Raw genomic sequence first — 17577 nt, 5'->3', positions numbered from 1 at the left:
TGTGCTTCGCTCCTCCTCCCCGCCCCGCCGCCCGAGCGATGGGAGCGACCTCTTTCTGATCGCGAGCTGCGGAGACGGAGGGAGGGAGCCGCGATTCTTCCTAGCGTGGAGGACCCGCGGAGAATCCACTCCACTGCCCACCCCAGGTAAGACCCGGGGAGAGCCGAGCACACGGGCACCCATCCCGTACCGTTAACTGATTTTTCTCCTGGCTGTTCCCAAGGCTACAGTTTCCCCCGTGTTGGCAAGACTGGCTTCTAAATTCTGTGTGTGTGAGAGTGTGTGTGAGTGTGAGTGTGTGTGAGTGTGAGCCTGTGTGTGCGCGCGCGCCAGCACATTTCTTTTTCAATTTTTAATTTTATTTTTCTGGATATCCGCGCTTTTTCTCCCTGCCCCCCTCCCCTACCCCCGAGTAAAATTGCTCAGGCTGGTGGTTTGGGGCGACGGGGGGTGCCCGCCCCGCTTGTACCCAGCCAGCCCGAGGTGGGAGAAAGGGCTCACAGAGGAGGGATGCTGCGCCCTGCTCGGCGCTGGGCTCGGGGGTGGGTGGGGGGTATCTGGGGTGTGAGGGATTGAAGTCCACCCAGGAAACAGCGCTGCGGGATCCGGACGCTCCCCCCTACCCCCCACCCCCCACTGAAAGCCCCCCCCCTCCGCCCCGAGGTCAGCCCTCCCGCAGGCCTCGTCAATCCCTGGGGTCCTCCCGAGGCCACACACTTGGCCAGCCACCTCTGCTGCTGCTGGCAGGCTCTGGGGGCTCTTCTTCTATCCCACCCCTGAATGCGGGGAGGAAGGAGGTGTGGCCCGGGGCAGAAGGGGACAGGACAAGGAGGAAATGTGAGCTGGGGAGGGGGCCGTGAGGGTTCCCAGTCCTGGGGCATTCTGTGCCCCGATGGGAGTTGGGGTTTCTGCACACACAAGCTTCTCTTCCCCGAGAGATTTCCAAGGGAACTTTGCAGCTCCATTATCTCTCTGTCTCTGGGGCTGTGCTGGGGGCTTGGGGAAATGGTCAATGTAGAACATAGAATGATGTGAGGATTTCCTTCTTGGCTCCACCTTCATGAAAAAGAGAGACGACTCTTTTTTAAAAAATTATTTAATAGCTGGACAATCAACTAGTGAAACCAAATCCATCTAAAGGATGCTTTATAAAATACGGCATCCATGCACCCCCCCCACACCTCCCATCTGTCTCTGTTTGATGAATGACTTGGCTAGCAATTTGTATTTCCCTCCCCAGATAAAGTGGCAGTGGCTGGGTTTAAAAGCAGGGGTGATCAAATTTAACTATATGTATATTCGGTATATGTGTATGTATATGTATATATATATGTGTGTGTGTGTGTGTGTGTGTGTTTTGTGTCTGAAGAGAGCAATGTGCATATTATTTGCTGGCACTGGAAAGAAAGTCATGTGCACTAGGCATGGCTTTAACCCCTTCTTTGCCTAGCTCTGGTGAAGGCACCTCTCTGCTAGTCAGCCACTAAACTAGTGGCTGTGAATATAACAACACAAACTTTATCCTGCTGGAGGTGTAAAGACTAAAAAGAGAAAAAAGGATATCAGTGGGAGGTGTAGTGGAAGAAGCTTTTTAAAAAATGACAGATGTGGTGAAGACAGTAAAGACATCCTGATCATGGAGGAGCTGACAGCCTCTGTGGAGATTGCTGATCAGATCTGGTTCAAGGCATGGCTTGAGTGTCTCCAAACAGGAGCAGTTGAACATCCACAATCCAGGACCTGTGTGAGGATTTCCAAAAGGAAATGGGGGACAAAGGCAATCAAGAGGGAATTCTGAAAGTATGTTTCCGGCACCCCCACCCCAACAAAGACACACATACACACACACACACACACACACACACACACATACCCCACAAGCTTCTCTGTCACTCTGGGCTCTCCTGCAGCAAGTCAGGAAAGGAGGGAAGAAAATGGAGCTAGATGTTTCATTCATTTTAGTTAAAAAGAACACAAAGCCAGGAGAGGGATGGATTGTACAAATCCCATGTCACTTGGATTTATCTCTCTGCCTTTGCTAAACTTGCTTAATTGGGAGGTTAGCCGGGTGTGAAGGCAATAAGAAGGAAGGACAGCTTTCTCCATCTTTGGTCTTTGTGAAAGAGCTAGTGGCAGAGACCCATTTATTTCACCAAGACACAAAATGTGTTTTCTCAAATCCTTTTCCTTTTACAAATACACCCTGCTTGAAGAGATAGATCTATTTGGGTCTAAGAGGTACAATTTCTCCAACTGATTGTCAAAAGAACCTGATTTTCTCTCCCTCCCTTTAAGATGGCTGTTATGTATTATTAAAAATGGAATGATAAATTCCTGGAAAAAATGGAAGGAGATAAAGGAGGGGGTCTGTGTAGAAGTAAACCATTATTCACGACTGAACTGTGCAAGCGTCAAAAAGAATTGTTCCTGATAGCCAGACTTCACACTATGCCTGATAGCTTAACGGGGCTAAGAGAGGCTAGTAATGAACTAAAAATATAAAAGTGTGCCTTATATCGATTTACCTACCCATCTACCTGTCGAGACACTTTGTTACTAGATAATAGTTTCTACTACATCATTTTGGATTTAGATTCACGAGGAGATAACCCTTTCTTGACCATGTAGGAAGAAGGAAAGTGCTTTTACTCCACATAAAATTATAGCAGGAAGATGAAGTATAGTCCACAATGCATACAATGCTAATTTGCAGGACTTAACATTAATTGCTCTCCTAAGCTTCCTATGTTTTGAATAAAAGAAAATGTATTCCCAGAGAGCTATGGCAGTTGTGAACAAGCTATATTTAACATGTTTTTTATCAGACAAAAATAGACTTTTATTTATCTTGCAAAGTAAACGCATGGTTCCTTCCCTTTTAGTGCTTAATCTATTTCTTTGACAAAATAAATCATGAGAAAAACTGCAGATCTCATGAAGTTGCATTCCTCTTTTGAGAAGCACGTTCATGGTAGTGGTGGGGAGGGGGTGTGGAGGGAGAAGCCAACATCAACAGAAAACATTCACTTTGCTTGTGGATGTTCCCGTCACACATTAGGACTTTTAATACCTGTTTCTTATGTGTGTGTTCATTGTGACCAGTCCTTTCTCCGCACTGCCTCAGGTAGAGGGAGAACAGTATGTTGGTAAGAAACAGGCCACCGGAACAGCGTGAAATGAAATAAGATCCAAATTGAAATCGAAATTGAATATGAGAAAAGAAATGCACAGTGAAAAGAGGATATTAGAGCACCTGGGATGCATGATTTGTATTTCTTACAGTGTGTGTGTATGCTGCTTTCAAATAAAAATTAAGTTATTGTTCTACAGTTGTTAAAAAATACATATTTAGGAATCAGTGTGCTGTTGCCTGTCTTCTATCTGTGTCTTGCAGCAGTTTTATTTAATTTTATTTTTTGGCCTTGAAGTGATCTGTCTGTCTGTCTGTCTGTCTATCTATCTATCTATCTATCTACCTATCTATCTATCTACCTATCTATCTATATTTTGCCAAGCTATCCATATCATCCACACTTTATAGCAACACCTTCCTTTACAACTGTCCTAGACTTCATGGTTAGAAACCAGCCCCCCTCCCCTCCCCTTATAACCTTTCCCAAATAGGCTCCCATCTGACCAAATTCTGCTGCTCCCTCTTGTGGCAAATATGCTCCCTGTCTTTCTCTAGATCCCAGAATCCTACATAGATAACTCCCTTAGCTGTCTGTCATTTCAGCTCTAATTCTCAGTAGGAATTGTGGCTAACCAGGCCAGTGGGTTGCTGAACTAGCTGTTTCTACTTTTCTCTCTGAACAAAGGGATTTTCTGTTCCCTGGAGACATATCTGAGATTTAATGGAAGTAAATGTCAGGTGTTTTCTGACCCATTGGGGTGGACTAGATTCTGAAAATATGAGCTTTCAGAGTTTGCCTTTGAGATTTTGAGTTGAACTCAGGGCTTAATATAGAGGGGCCTCGTTAAATATAGTGGGGTTATTTTCAATCTCTCTGTCTTTCTGCACCTGTCCTTCCTTGCCTCTCATGTATACAAACATATCATGAAATACATTTTACATAGTGTGTACTTTGAAGACTTAATCTCATCCATGAGTAGGTTCTCTGTACAACTTGTGAATTGAACAGCCATTTTCTGGCTTGGAAACTCCAAGAGTCAATGGTCCTGTGCACTTCCACCAGGAGGAGTTCAGGATTCAAGCAGGGAGATCTGGTGTCATCTTCCAGAATGAATCAAGTTGGCAAGATAGTTGAAGGAAGTCCTTGATGCTCCAAGTGTTACTTGTAGACTCTCTTTTTCTTTGTCCTTTGAAAATTTCCTAAGCAAAAAAGGTAAAATTGACACAGGTTTTTAAAGAGAATTGCATTTTGACATTACATGAAACTTCCTAGCCAATCTCGCAAGAAGGGTAACATATACAAGGAGAAAACGTAGGCCAGCCGAGGATCTGAAATTCACACTATTAAAATCATTCACTTGAATAAAGGAATCTTATCTAGTGGATCCCTATTAAAATCCAACAGTATTACTCCAGAAAGAGCTACAGTAAATTCTCGAAATGAGCCTATGCTCATTTTTGAACTTAGTTTGATTTAGGTAATTGGCTGGTAGAAGGTCCTGGAACCTAGAACACAGAAAGATATGGAAGAAATGAAGGAGGCTTAAAACTAGGTTGGTTCCCAGTAAGCGATCCAGAGGACTCCTCTGGTGGGGGAGTGTGATGGAGCAGAGTATCTGGGAAGAGAGCTGTTGATGGGAGGGGTAGAGGATAGCTAGAGAGAGGCAGCAGAATTTTCCGGGTTCTATGGTGCCATTGCATGATATTCACTGATAACCTAGAATGTCACAAAAGGCCTCTAGAAAACTAAATGTAAATATGAGTCCAAATTAATTTTTTTAAAGACAGACAGAAAGAGTATCACTCTGCAGATGTCCATGCATTTGAAGCCAGAGTGGTGCCTTGGTTAATTCCACTGTGAGATGAAATCAGACAGCAAGATAGTAATTCAGTAATTTACATCAATTCAACTAAGACATGCGCTCAATGTATGCAAAGGCCTGCAGTGGGCCTTTCAGGAGTGCAGATGAGGAAGAGAAGTTATGTGAAATTTGCTGCGATTGTGACATATGTGAAATATATCAGCGATTACTCTACTTGCTATGTACTTGTTTTCTCATTTTGACTAAGATAGATCATTATTTTTCAACCAAAGTAATGGAGGAGTTAAAAAGAGAAAGAGAGAACTTTGGGCATAGTTTCATGGAGAAGTTCACATTTAGTTCATTCTCAAAGAATGTAAAAGATAAAAAAAAACAAACAAATTGGGGCTCTTTGTGAAAAATGTAAACCCTGCTCATCTAATTTGTGACAAGACCAGGCCTGAATCATTGGTCAAGGCCATTTCTAGGCTCTTCTGATCTGCTGTATTCCAGTCAGGGCCATGCCACAAGCATTGTGTATCTAGAGACAAGAATGGCACAATAAGCCACTGCACAAATGTGTTTTGCATATGGGGGTAACATTTGGTATGAGCTAGCAGAGAGAGGATTCCATAGTCAGAGGTGAGGGCTGCCTGTTCCTCCCTTCACTTTGGCTTTGTTTCCATCCACATTCAGAGTTGATTTTGTTTAGTGGTTTATCACTGATGTTCGTATGCTTTCTTGATTGAAAATTTCCAGCTTCTCATTTCATCTGATACCCTTTAATTCATAGGGCTCCGTGTCACCCTTGGGGTCTCTGCTGGGATTGGAGGAATTGGTGGTGGAGGATGGAACTGTGTTCTTTGGAGAAGGTGTACTTGGAATGGTAGAGCTGAACATTGGGTTTCCCAAAAGAAGCTCCCACATGCTACATCTAAACTTACACCATCTCTATGTATTATACTTGGAGAGATGCCACCTCTCTGAAGTTTCAAGTGACTCTCCTGAACTAAGCTTTCATATATTTAAGGTTTGGGGTGGGGCTGGGGGATCCTAGAACTAAAGTTTGTGTCTTGGTGTTGGGTGGAGTTTGTGGTTCTTTTTCCATAATTCCTTGCTCTCTTTCTTCCAAAGGGCATGCAGTTCGTTTTAGAGATTCTCTAGCCAATGCTTTTGAGTTTATTAACACTGAGTTGAACACTGAAAAGGCAACTGGCATCATGAAGTTTTGTTTTAGTTTGCTGTTTCACAAATAATCAGAGGAAGACTATGTAAAATTAAATGACTCTGAGAGTAAAGTCAGAGATAGCAGATATTAGAAGTCATTTCAGCCAAGCTGCATCTCTTCACAGTGTAGAATACATCCAGAAACTTGCCTGTTTTTCTTAAGAATTCCTAGATAACTAGGGAGTCCCAGGAAAGGATGAAGAACTATGATATACTTCTAATTTAAGAATATTAACTCAGTGGTAGAGTGCTTGCCTCACATGCATGAGGCCCTGGGTTCAATTCTTCAGTACCACATAATCAGAAAAAAGCCAGAAGTGGCACTGTGGCTCAAGTGGTAGGGCACTAGCCTTGAACTGAAGAGCTGAGGGACAGTGCCTAGGCCCAGAGTTCAGCCCCCACGACTGAAAAAAAAAAGAGTATTAATTAGAGTTGGGTACTGGTGGCTCACACCTGTGTAATCCTAGCTACTCAGGAGGCTAAGATTTGAGGATCATGGTTCCAAGCCAGTCTGGGCAGGAAAGTCTATGAGACTCTTATTTCCAATTAACCACCAGAAAACTTGAAGTAGAGCTGTGGCTCAAAGTGGTAAAGCATTAAACCTTGAGCAGAAAAACTCAGGGACAGTGCCCAAGCCCTAAGTTCAAGGCCCATGACTGACAAAAAAAAAGAGAGAGAATTAAAGAATCTAGAGTCCTCAGTCTTCTAAACTGAAGATCAGCACACGTATTTATAATAGTTACATTTGTTTGAATTTAGCAGGTGGTGTACTTAACATTATTAAAGTAGCTTCTTTGAGCTCATGTTAGTAGAAAATCTTGAGGATTTTTGTGAGGAATACTAAGTGGATAGCACAGATTTTGGCAAATGAGTACATAGTAAGTTTTGGCTCACAACTTGGGAGATAAATGGTGAGAGCAAATACTCCTGGCCCTTCCTGTATGTCCTTACATGCATATTTTAATTTGTAGTAGAGGAGGTTGTCAAAAGAAGGTAGAGAATAGTACTTATATACAGAGTGAATATACCAAATAACATTAGGTACATAGTCTACTTCTTTTAAATGGCCATTAATTAAATGCTTTTGGTTTGGTAGACCATAGGATCTGTCACAGTTATTCAGCTCCAATCTAGTAACAAGGAAGCAGCCATAAGCCAAACATAAACACTAGACAGAGCTCTTTCTATAAAAACACTAAAATTTTAATATTGCATAATTTTCACATCATGAAATGTTCTTCCCCTACCAATTTCCCTTGCTCATTAAAAAATAAATGGAAACAAAGCATTTTAATTTCCTGGGCTTTATAAGAAGGGGAGGCAGGTTGAATCTGCCTCCCCGGCCATGGTTTGTCTGCTCCTGACAAATACTGTAGATTGTGAGAGAAACAAATCCTACATCAGTGGGTTTAGGACATTCTGGCAATTGGTGTAGTGTAGAAAGAGATGGCCTAGAAACTCAGAAACCTTATTTTAGATTCCAGTTCTGCTGCTTCTGTGATTTGGGGCTTTGAAAAAACGTCTTTTTCAGTTAGTTACACTTGGTTTTAGTGAGGCCTGAGTTTTCTTGGGAAAAGGGAGAAAGAAAATGAGTTGACTCTTAAGGTCTGTCCTAGCCACTAAAGGCAGTCATAGAAAGGGAAAACTAACATTTGAGATTAATCACAAAGGACAAGTATGAAAGCATGAGAATGAAAAATATGGTACATAGCTGGGTAATTTTCATATAGTGGCTCAAGCTGACTACCAGGAACAGGAAGGTGGACAGGTTCTTGTGATGATGTCAATACCAAAGTGTAATATTAGAATAGTGGTTACAGATGTTTGTAGAAACCCTTACCCCCCATTTAATGGAGGAATGAGAGAGAGAGAGGGGGAGAGAGAGAGAAAGAAAAAGAGAAAGGGGGAGAGGAAATGACATGTTCTTTAGGACATGGGATAGAGCTAAGATCAGTAATCATTTCTTTTAGTCCCTAGACCACCAGCAGTGTGGCAGAAATCAGTTAACTGCAATTAGATTGCTCATATTTCCAAGAGGGAAAGGCTTACATCTATTACAAAAACTACTTCTGGTGTATTTCAAACATGAGGAAATAGGTTTTTGAGCAATCCCATTTTAGAGAAGGCTAGTGGCAAAAGCGTCATCTGAAGGCCTTGCTCTCTAGCAACCTTTGCTTGCTTTCCTGCTGCTTTCTGTATTTTAGCTCAGATGTTCTTTGTTCAGCAGACCCTTCCTCACACACTAATGAGTTGCATCCTCAATTACTCACTCTCCTAAGCTTGTGGGTTTTTTGGCTCCATAGCACTTTTCCAAGTTAATCATTATGGGAAAGGGTGATAGTGATATAAATTAATATTGCCTCTCTTTTGGCTAAATTATATCCTCCATACAGTAATGGTATTTTTGTTTCTCATGGTGCTATGATATTAGAACCATTGGAGTTAGACATGTGACAAAATTTGGTATTTATTTTTGAATGAATGAACGAATGGTTTCACTAGTCATTAATATTGGTGAAAATTGCCCTTGCTTTAGCAATGATTTAATAGGCAGAAATTATTTTTAGTTATTAAGTGATTAAATGGTTGGCATTTCTTTCTCTGCTGAATCCCCCTTCCCCTCTTTTGTTCAGGGCTCCTCTTAGGGTTACCTTTTTGATAGATCTTCATCTGTCCCACCATATTAACAGTAGTTTCATTATAGTTACTAACATGACCTTAATTCCTTAAGTCAATATTTAAACCATTTTTTCATGTACAAGTGTATAGGACTAGCTGAAAGAGTATTTCACTAGATGCCCTATTTAGTAGACAAACTATATTTTATGAATCACTCAGGGATTTGAGTGTGGGGTTTTTGTAAAACTTTTGTATTTTCCCACAGGCTGTCAACACTCCATTTGCTGGTTTTTTTTTTTTTGTTGTTGTTGCTTTTTAAAGATTACTGCCTTTTATACTGGTTCTTTGTGTACTTATTCTTGGTTTTAGAGCCAGGATGCTAAGTATGTTGTCAGTAATTCCAAAAATTGTTGCACAAACAGTGATGAAAATGCACAAACAGTGATGAAGGATCATAATGAAGTAAGCATCTATCTGCTTGGTAATGTGTGTGTGTATGTGTGTATCTGTGTTTGTGTCTGTATGTGTGTGTCTGTATGGTAATTTCTTTTTAATACTAGTGCTCTATTCAAGTGCATCTTATTCTTTCAAGGACTGTTACCTGAGACTGTTTAGGGAAGTTTGAAAGATACACATACAGCAAGTTGATAGGGTTCCATCTTATGAAAAGCTTTCTACTTGAAGATGAAACTTAAGTGACTCAGGGAAAAGCTTGTTAAATTCACCAGCCATTGCTCACCTAATCAGCAAGTTTCTTATTTAAGAAGATAGTAGGAAAAACAAGGAAAAAATCACTGTGGATATTCTATCTCCTTGATTGAAATTGACTTTTGTATCCATTATCACCGGTTCTAAGAGGCAGACTAGTAAGAATGTGTGGGTGAAACAATGCAACAGCAATACTCATGTGACACTGTATTGGGAATGAACTTTACAACTTGGAGGAGGAAGGGGAATCAGGCAGGAAGGGAAAGTGGGAGAAAACGAGGGAGAGATTTCAACAAGAAATGTACTCATTACCTTACTTATGAAACTGTAATCCCTCTGTACATCACTCTTACAACAACAAAAAAATGTATGCACAGATTAGATTTACTCTTTCATGGAAGTGAAGAGGTAGAGTAAGAGCCTACAATTTAAGGAACACAGTTTTCTTAGCACCCAAGTCTTCTGGTCTGGTCTGGAGTCCATGTTTCTGTGTGTTTTCTTGCTCTACTTAGGTTATTCATATGGAAATTGGACAGCTCTCTGAAGCCTTCCATTTATTCTGAGTCGTAGTCCATATTCATGTAGTGTTCTAGAGATCCTTGCATCTTTCAGCTTAGAGGAGGCAGAACTAACCTGCAGCGAAAGTATAAAGTAGATGCTTCATAAATGACTTCAGTGTTATAATTGCTTCTTTCAGAGTTTTATTGACTCCAGTTAGGGTCCATCCTCCCTCAGCCTGCAGTTCCCCACCTCTTGCGCGCACGTGCTCACGCGCGCGCGCGCACACACACACACACACACACACACACACACACACGGCTTTATAAAATCCTCCCCGATGGCCCAGTCTGTGAGATACAAAGCTCATCTGATATGTTATTCACATCATTAGGAAAACAGTGTCTTTTGACTTTCAGGTACTAGCTTCTCTCCAGCTCCTTACCTAAGTGTTCATTGCTCATACGCCTCCCCCAGAGCTTGTCCTGCCCTCCGATATATTCTTCCCTTTATGTCCTTCTGCTCCTAGGGGTGAAGTCAAAAGTAAAATTTTATTGTTCCTCTTGAGACCTGTTGCATATGTGATGATGAGGCCAACCTCTCTGCATTTTAATGAGTTTCTCAGATATTTGTATATGTGGGGGGTGGGTGTGATAAACTGAATTTGGAGAAGTGTTCTTCTCTGCCCTTAACCATGTCTTTTCTTCCTTCTGGAATGTTCGCTCTGTCTCTGCAGCTTCTGTCATTTTTCTTATCCCTTAAATTATGGAATTTTCCTGTTTTTCTGTGAATTATTGAACATGATGGCAACTTTCAGCTGGAGACTATAACCTATTAGGGGCTGGTGTTTCACCATCTTGAAAATGCCTGCAGTGCACATCATAGTTCTGTGCACATGGAGGCCAGTCAGTAGATGCTTGATGAGTATTTGAAATGTCCACCTCCACCAGAACTAGAAACACAGCGTGTGAGCGATCACTAGATACACACATTTATGAAGGTTAAATGTCAACAGGTTCATGCGCTTCATTTTTTTTTTCCGCAGAGAATCTTTTTGAGTGGCCTAGATAAAAAAAAAATGCATGAATAAGATTTCACTCTTTTTAGCATGTCAGGTAAAGTTTCAAAGAAAGTTTTTTTAAATTGTTATTGTAAAGGTGATGTATGGGGGTGGGGGGAGCCTACACTTACCTAAGTCAGGTACTGAATACATTTCTTTTTGAACAGTGTTACCCTTCTTTCTCCCAGTTTTTCCCTCTTCCCCCAAGTTTTCTGGTTCATTTTCAACATAGTGTCTAGTGAGTATCACTGCTGTATTTTGTTCACCCTTTGTCCTACCTTTTCTGTGCTCCCCCGTTACATTCCCCCAAACAGATAAATTTACATATAAGAAAAAACATACAGAAAACAAAAAACGGCACCAAAGAAGGAATAAAACAACAAAACTTGTTTTCATTTCTTGGACTTCATTTTGATAAACATCATTTTATAGGATCATATGCACATAACTATTGAGCCTTTGTGATCCTCTCTGAAGAATATGTTACTTTGGTCTCACCATGTGAATGTGTCCTGTACAATTTAGCATGTCCAAGTGTATTTTATTTTGTCTTTTACCATCCAGTGTGTTTACTTGTAGATTTATAGGCACATTCCAGTTACGCCAAATGAGGGAAACCATGGATCTTTCTCTTCAGGATTGATGGTGAATAGCTTTTGCTCTGAAGTAGTTAGCATTGTCAAGATGCCCCTGGAAGATTCATTCACTACATGGAAGATGCCCTAAGATACCTTGTGTCCAGAAGTAAATGATACTTGAAACCTCTTGGGTGTAGGACCATATGCTGAGTGATTCAAGTTTCCAGAACTCTGGTATAGTAACCTAAGCACTCCTGTGCATCAACCTGGGAATGTGGCTAAAGAGAGTTCATCTTCACTCTTCAAATGACATGGCAAGTCTCTTTAGTAAAGGAAGAGTTCTGTCTTCTAGTAAAGGAATTCATTCTTTAACTGTAGTAATACCCTAATAGAGTGTGAGCCCTTTCGGACATATATCTAACTCATCTTTCAGACCAAATATCTGGCACAAATGAGTGTCTAAGAAAAGTTTGGCAGTTGACAACATGGATGAATATCTTGTTCTTAACATTTTCTTTGGATTGTTGAACAGTTTTAAGTTAAAACAAATAATAAGTCTTGACTCTAAAACAATACATTTCTGAACTACATTGAGATCTTGAAAAATAACTATTTTAGTAGTAGTAAAGTGTTAACTTGTGATGACAGAATTCTGTATCCTTTTTTTTTTTCCTGGCTCACCACAATTGCATCTTCCTATCTTTTATTTTAGTTTTTCTTGCCCACTGGTAGGACTTCTTTCCATTTTCTGTTCTCCCGAGCAAATGGGAAATCCTTGAGTTTGTTAGGTGATTTTAGACTGATTTCAGACCTCAAACTTTAGCTGATGATCCCCCAATTGGATCATCTTTTCCTGGCTACAGGAACGAATATGAATCGCTTACAAAACTCATACTTAGAGGGGGAGACTGGAGTAGAAAACATACCAAGTCCTTGTGAAATAAAGCCACCTATACACATTCATTCAGGGGCGAAGGAAGGCCTGCCTGAGAAGTTACTCTTATCCAATTCCTGAACTACAGAAAATTTGGTTCTCCAAGAATGGTATCATTAGCCTGTGTAGGGAAATTTTTTTAAAAAAAATGATGTAACTCAAAGTGCCTAGATTAAAATCCTTGTTCTGTCAAGTAAGTCTGTATGACCATATCAGCTTACTTCTATTACTTTTTATTTAATTTGTAAAGTAGGAATGATAATAGAGACCTCATTGCAGTATTTTCAAAGTGGGTAAGGAAAGTAGAGGCAAAAGAACTCTCAAAGCACCTGGGGCAAAGCACATGTTCTGTGGGTGACCTCAGTTCTTTGTTTCATCAGTGCCCGAGTGGGCCTTTCCATCTCTGCTGTGTGTGGGACCCTGGAGTAATGAAGATGCTGTATAATTCTTGCTCACTCCACATGGAGCCCAAGGTTAGAAGAAGGTCTTCCCTCTGAATTCTTCTTTACTTATTTTCTTCTTCTCTAGACTTGATCCTTCCGCTCACATTTCCATGTGAGCAAGCAGAACTAAGGTATTCATATTTAAACTCATGGTGTTCTCCTTTTACAGGGCTTCTGTGATGGAGGTCATTTTTGGTTGATGTTTTGATATCATTTAGTTTTAATGAAAGGTGAGGTAGCCATGCTTCCTTGAAGAAGTTCTATAGAATTAGGCAATGCAGGCTCAACAGGGCAGAAGCAATCAATAACCCAGGGCTGGTGTAATAAGACCCATAACCAGGTGCTAGGGATGAGATCTCAGTCCCAGGTCTCCTCTTTATGCTGGACATCAATTTTTCCAGACTACATGAGCCGGAATTGCACTTAGTCTCTCCACTGGCTAAACCTGATACTGGTTTTTCCACCACATACCCTCTGCTCATTTTAGGACACATTCATTTTACACAGACAGTATTTTTAAAGGCAATGACAGGGACCAATTCCCAGATTCTGGGTCAGCATCAGAGATTTGGTAAATGAGCACATGGCAATTATTTTATTCACACAATAAATACGTGCTGCTTATCTTCTGTGCCCCAAGATCTCTTCTAAGAACTGGGAATATGTCAATGAAAAAGCCACTGTACTGAGCATTACAATCTAGGGAGATTTTTTTTTTTTTGTCAGTCATGGGGCTTGAACTCTGGGCTTGGGTGCTATCCCTCAGCTCTTCAGCTCAAGGCTAGCTCTCTACCACTTGAGTCACAGCTCCACTTCTGGCTTTTTATTTATTTTTTTATTTATATATTTTTTAATCAGTTGTGGGATTTGAACTCTGGGCTTGGGTGCTGTCCCTCAGCTCTTCAGTTCATGGATAGTGCTCTACCACTGAGCCACAGCGCCACTTCCAGTTTTCTGGTGCCTCATTGGAGATAAGAGTCTCACGGACTTTCTTGCCCAGGCTGGCTTTGAACCATGATCCTCAGATCTCAGCTTCTGAGTAGCTAGCATTACAGGCGTGAGCCACTGGTGCCCAGCCGTGGCTTTATATTTTTGTGACTATAGAGAGAGTCTCACAGATATTTCTGCCTGGGCTGGCTTTGGACCAGGATCCCCAAATCTCAGCCCCCTGAGTAGCTAAGATTACAGGCATGAACTACCAGCATTCAACTAAGTAGGTGTTTTCTGACAAGGGATGGGATCCTGATTCTAGTTTTATAAATTTAAGCAGAAGAGTTTAAGACAGAAAGCCATTCCTCTCCCAGTGTGTCACAAACTGTAGCTGTCCCAAGATATCAAATAACAGAGAAGAAAAATCTCTATTTGGAAAATGTTAAGAGAGTCACTGTGGAAACCAAGTTTCCTCCCGACCTCTGAGCAAAGGCTGATAGCCAGAAACAGTAACTTACACCTAGAGAGGATGATGGAGTGACAAAGACCTTCATGTTCTGACATCCTCTCTGTGTTAAGAAGCATTTGGAAGTGTGAGCCTCATGTGTGGATAAAGATTTATACTCGTGTTAGTATTGCCTTAGACTTTGACACCTTTAGTCAGGAAGAATAACATAAAAGGGAATTCCAGGTCCTATGAAGGGGAGTCAAGGAATTCCTCAGAATAATCCCAAGTTCCAGTAAACAGGAGGTAATAATTAGGCTGTCAAATACCTGGGCTATGGAATGCCAGTATGTTCTCCTTTTTTGAGTCAGATACTCCATGACAGTTATAAACTGGGATACATCGTCCAACAGAGAATAAGGCAGTCTACACTCTCCTTAGGCTTCAGGCCTCTTTGCTGTGGAGGCTGTACCTCCTGTACTACAACTTGATAATGTTCTGGCTTGCTGTGACCTGTACCTTCAGCACGGGTGACTAGGTTACTGGTAGCCGAGAATCTTCTCACCATCTTTTGTTAGTATCATTCAGGTGGTAATTTGTTCCTTTTAATACTTTTTATTGTAAAAGTAGTGTACAGAGGGGTTACAGTTTCATGAGTAAGGTAATGAGTACATTTCCTATCCAGCATTGTTACCTCCTCCTTTGTTTTTCCCCTACCATCTCTTCCCTCCCCACCTCTCCAATTCCTCCCTCAGGTGGTAATTTGTAAGTGATGCAGTTGTTTGTTTTGTTTTAAAACAAATAATGAGTAGAAGATAATTCAAGTGTTCTTCATTCTTGCTGAAGGTGCATTTGGATGATGTCATGGATATTTCTAGGTGGTCCCTGTCCATAGACATGACTTGCTTTGAATCCACCATAAAAGTCAGTCTACACTTGTTTCAGCATTCACTACGGCAAGACAGCATAAAGGAAAGTCAGGTGCCTTTGTTCCTTTCTTCCTGATGCATTTTCCTAGGAAAATATCTTTGAGGAGCAGATAGAGAAGATAAAGTAGAACTGATTTGAGCCTTTCTCTCACTGGAAGGAAAAACTCTGAAAAAAGCAGACAAAGGAACTTAAATTTAGATAACATCTACCCACATCCTCACAAGCATTTGGATTTTGTATTAATTTAATAAAGAAAGCTACTTAAGTCCAAAGAGTTCTTTCCAGTTGCTTCATTGCCAATAAATTACATCAGTGCTTTGTGTCTACAGATTTCACAAATTAAGATGCTGTCGCTTTTTGAATATAATTGTGAATTTCTTAAGGACTTCCTTTTTCCTCCTAGACTGAAAATGAATTTTTTTAAAAAAAATGATTCATCTACCTTTTTAACTCTAGTAAACTTTTTCCTAAGAATATATGGTGAGATGTGGTGTAAGGCAGGGATGAAGCAGGGTTGACCTGAGAGATTTCCCTGACAGTGCATGTAGGAAGAGGTTGCCAGGAGATTGCTAAAAGCCAGAGAGTCTGTCTCTAGGAACATGCTAACCCTTGTACTACATCATAGTAATTGATGTTGGTTTGTTTGAGTCTCTTTAATCCATAAGATAAGAGTCAGGCTGTTAGAAACCTTACATAAGGTTGTTGTTAACTAGTGCCTCCTAACCCCACATGGAAGCCAAGAGCCTTTCCAGTGAGATACTTCAAGACCATGTCCAATGTTTGTCAAAGATTACTTCTTACACAATCAGAGACAGCATAATTGAACCACTAATTTTATCCGTCTTTGAGACAGAGTTTGGATCATTATAAAGCTTACTATGTTAAATACAGTTAACCTATCTAAACCCCAATTATCCTTCTTTTAATAGGCTAGTAGTACCTATTATATATAGTTTTGGTGGGGGTACTGTGGAGTGTACAACTCTAGGGGGTGCTGTTTGCAAGGACTATGATGTACATAGCACCACCAGGACTTGTATAACACAGAAATGCTGTTTATTATAAATATTAGATATAATTGATACATCTAAAGTATTTATACAGTATCTACAATAGTATTTAAAAGAGAAGCGAGTATTAGTCTCTTAGGAAATGGATTATGAGTTGTAAGTGCTTTTTCAAATCTTGATTTTAAGCAGAAAAGAGCAAGAAGTGGTTTGGGGCACAGTAAACACAATCTGCAAAGTCCTGAAAATAAGAAAGCACTGTCTTATTAAGGACGTGGAACAAATTCTGTACTCTGGCGTTCAGAGGTCAGATCATAAAAAGGCCTTGAACCAACTATTGAGGGGTTTGGATTTTGACTGCAGGGCAATAAGCAATACACAATTAATAGGCTGAAGAGGAATGAGAGTATCAGGATCTGCTCTTTAAAAATATATTTTGGCTGAAATTTAAAAAAATGGAATGATGATTGACAGTGACTTGGAGTGGATAATTGTATCAGTCTTGGAGACTGACACAGATTTGAATCTTTCTTCAGTGTTTACTGTCTGTTCAGTATGTTAATTATGAATATTTTGTCTTTCTAATTCTTATAGGTTCCCAAACATTTTAAGTTGTAAATCTAGCAAAAGAATCATCCCAGAAGTGTCTTGTCCTTTTTTAACGTTAGCTGTCTGCCATTTAATTTTTTTTTAATTTTACTTTATTTGTGAACATGCTGTACAGAGGAGTTACAATTACATGGGCAGGATAATGTGTACATTTCTTACCAAGTATTGCAGCCTCCTCCTTTGTTTACCCTTCACATCCCTTCCCAGCCTCCCCTCTCCCCCTCAATCCCAATCCTTCTCCTTCCGCCCCCTTCCATCCCCCCCGCACCGACGTTGTAAAGCTCGTTTTGGACATGACAACTTGTACTTCTCATTGTTGCAACAGGTCCACCTGTATACTTAAACAACTGGTTTTTCCCCATCTCCTCCACAAGTTATACTGACATCAAATATAGTGAAAGCAAGGGTTATACTGTGGGGGAGGGACATACCAAGCAACAAAGAGATAATCTTATAAATGCATTAGAAACACATGCATGAAAGAAAAAAAACATTAAAATACACATCTAACGGTTCATTTTCCTGACATCACATTATCTGACCTTTACCGCTTGACTCATACATATACTAGATATTACAAATAAGGGAAACCATGGGACCTATGTTTCTTTGGGCCTGGCTTACTTCACTTAATATAATTTTTTCCAAGTTTTT

General features: G+C 40.6%; 1 protein-coding gene across 4 annotated transcripts in view; it reads left to right on the top strand.

The window, feature by feature from the left end:
* Positions 1-17577, top strand: part of Slc8a1 (solute carrier family 8 (sodium/calcium exchanger), member 1) — a 289161-nt gene that overhangs the window by 1663 nt on the left and 269921 nt on the right. Inside the window, exon 1 of one of the 4 annotated variants that reach the window (XM_013017992.1) lies at positions 79-146. The exons of 2 other annotated variants lie outside the window; for them this stretch is intronic. The gene's annotated coding sequence lies outside the window, so the exon portion shown is untranslated. Of the gene's footprint in view, positions 1-78; positions 147-17577 lie in introns of those variants that run through there. One more of the 4 variants, XM_013017991.1, reaches the window with a different exon arrangement.

Source organism: Dipodomys ordii, unplaced genomic scaffold, assembly GCF_000151885.1.
Source record: "Dipodomys ordii isolate 6190 unplaced genomic scaffold, Dord_2.0 Scaffold37, whole genome shotgun sequence".
In the NCBI taxonomy this organism is placed as follows: Eukaryota; Metazoa; Chordata; class Mammalia; order Rodentia; family Heteromyidae; genus Dipodomys; species Dipodomys ordii.
This window is presented reverse-complemented; position numbering and strand designations above follow the sequence as displayed.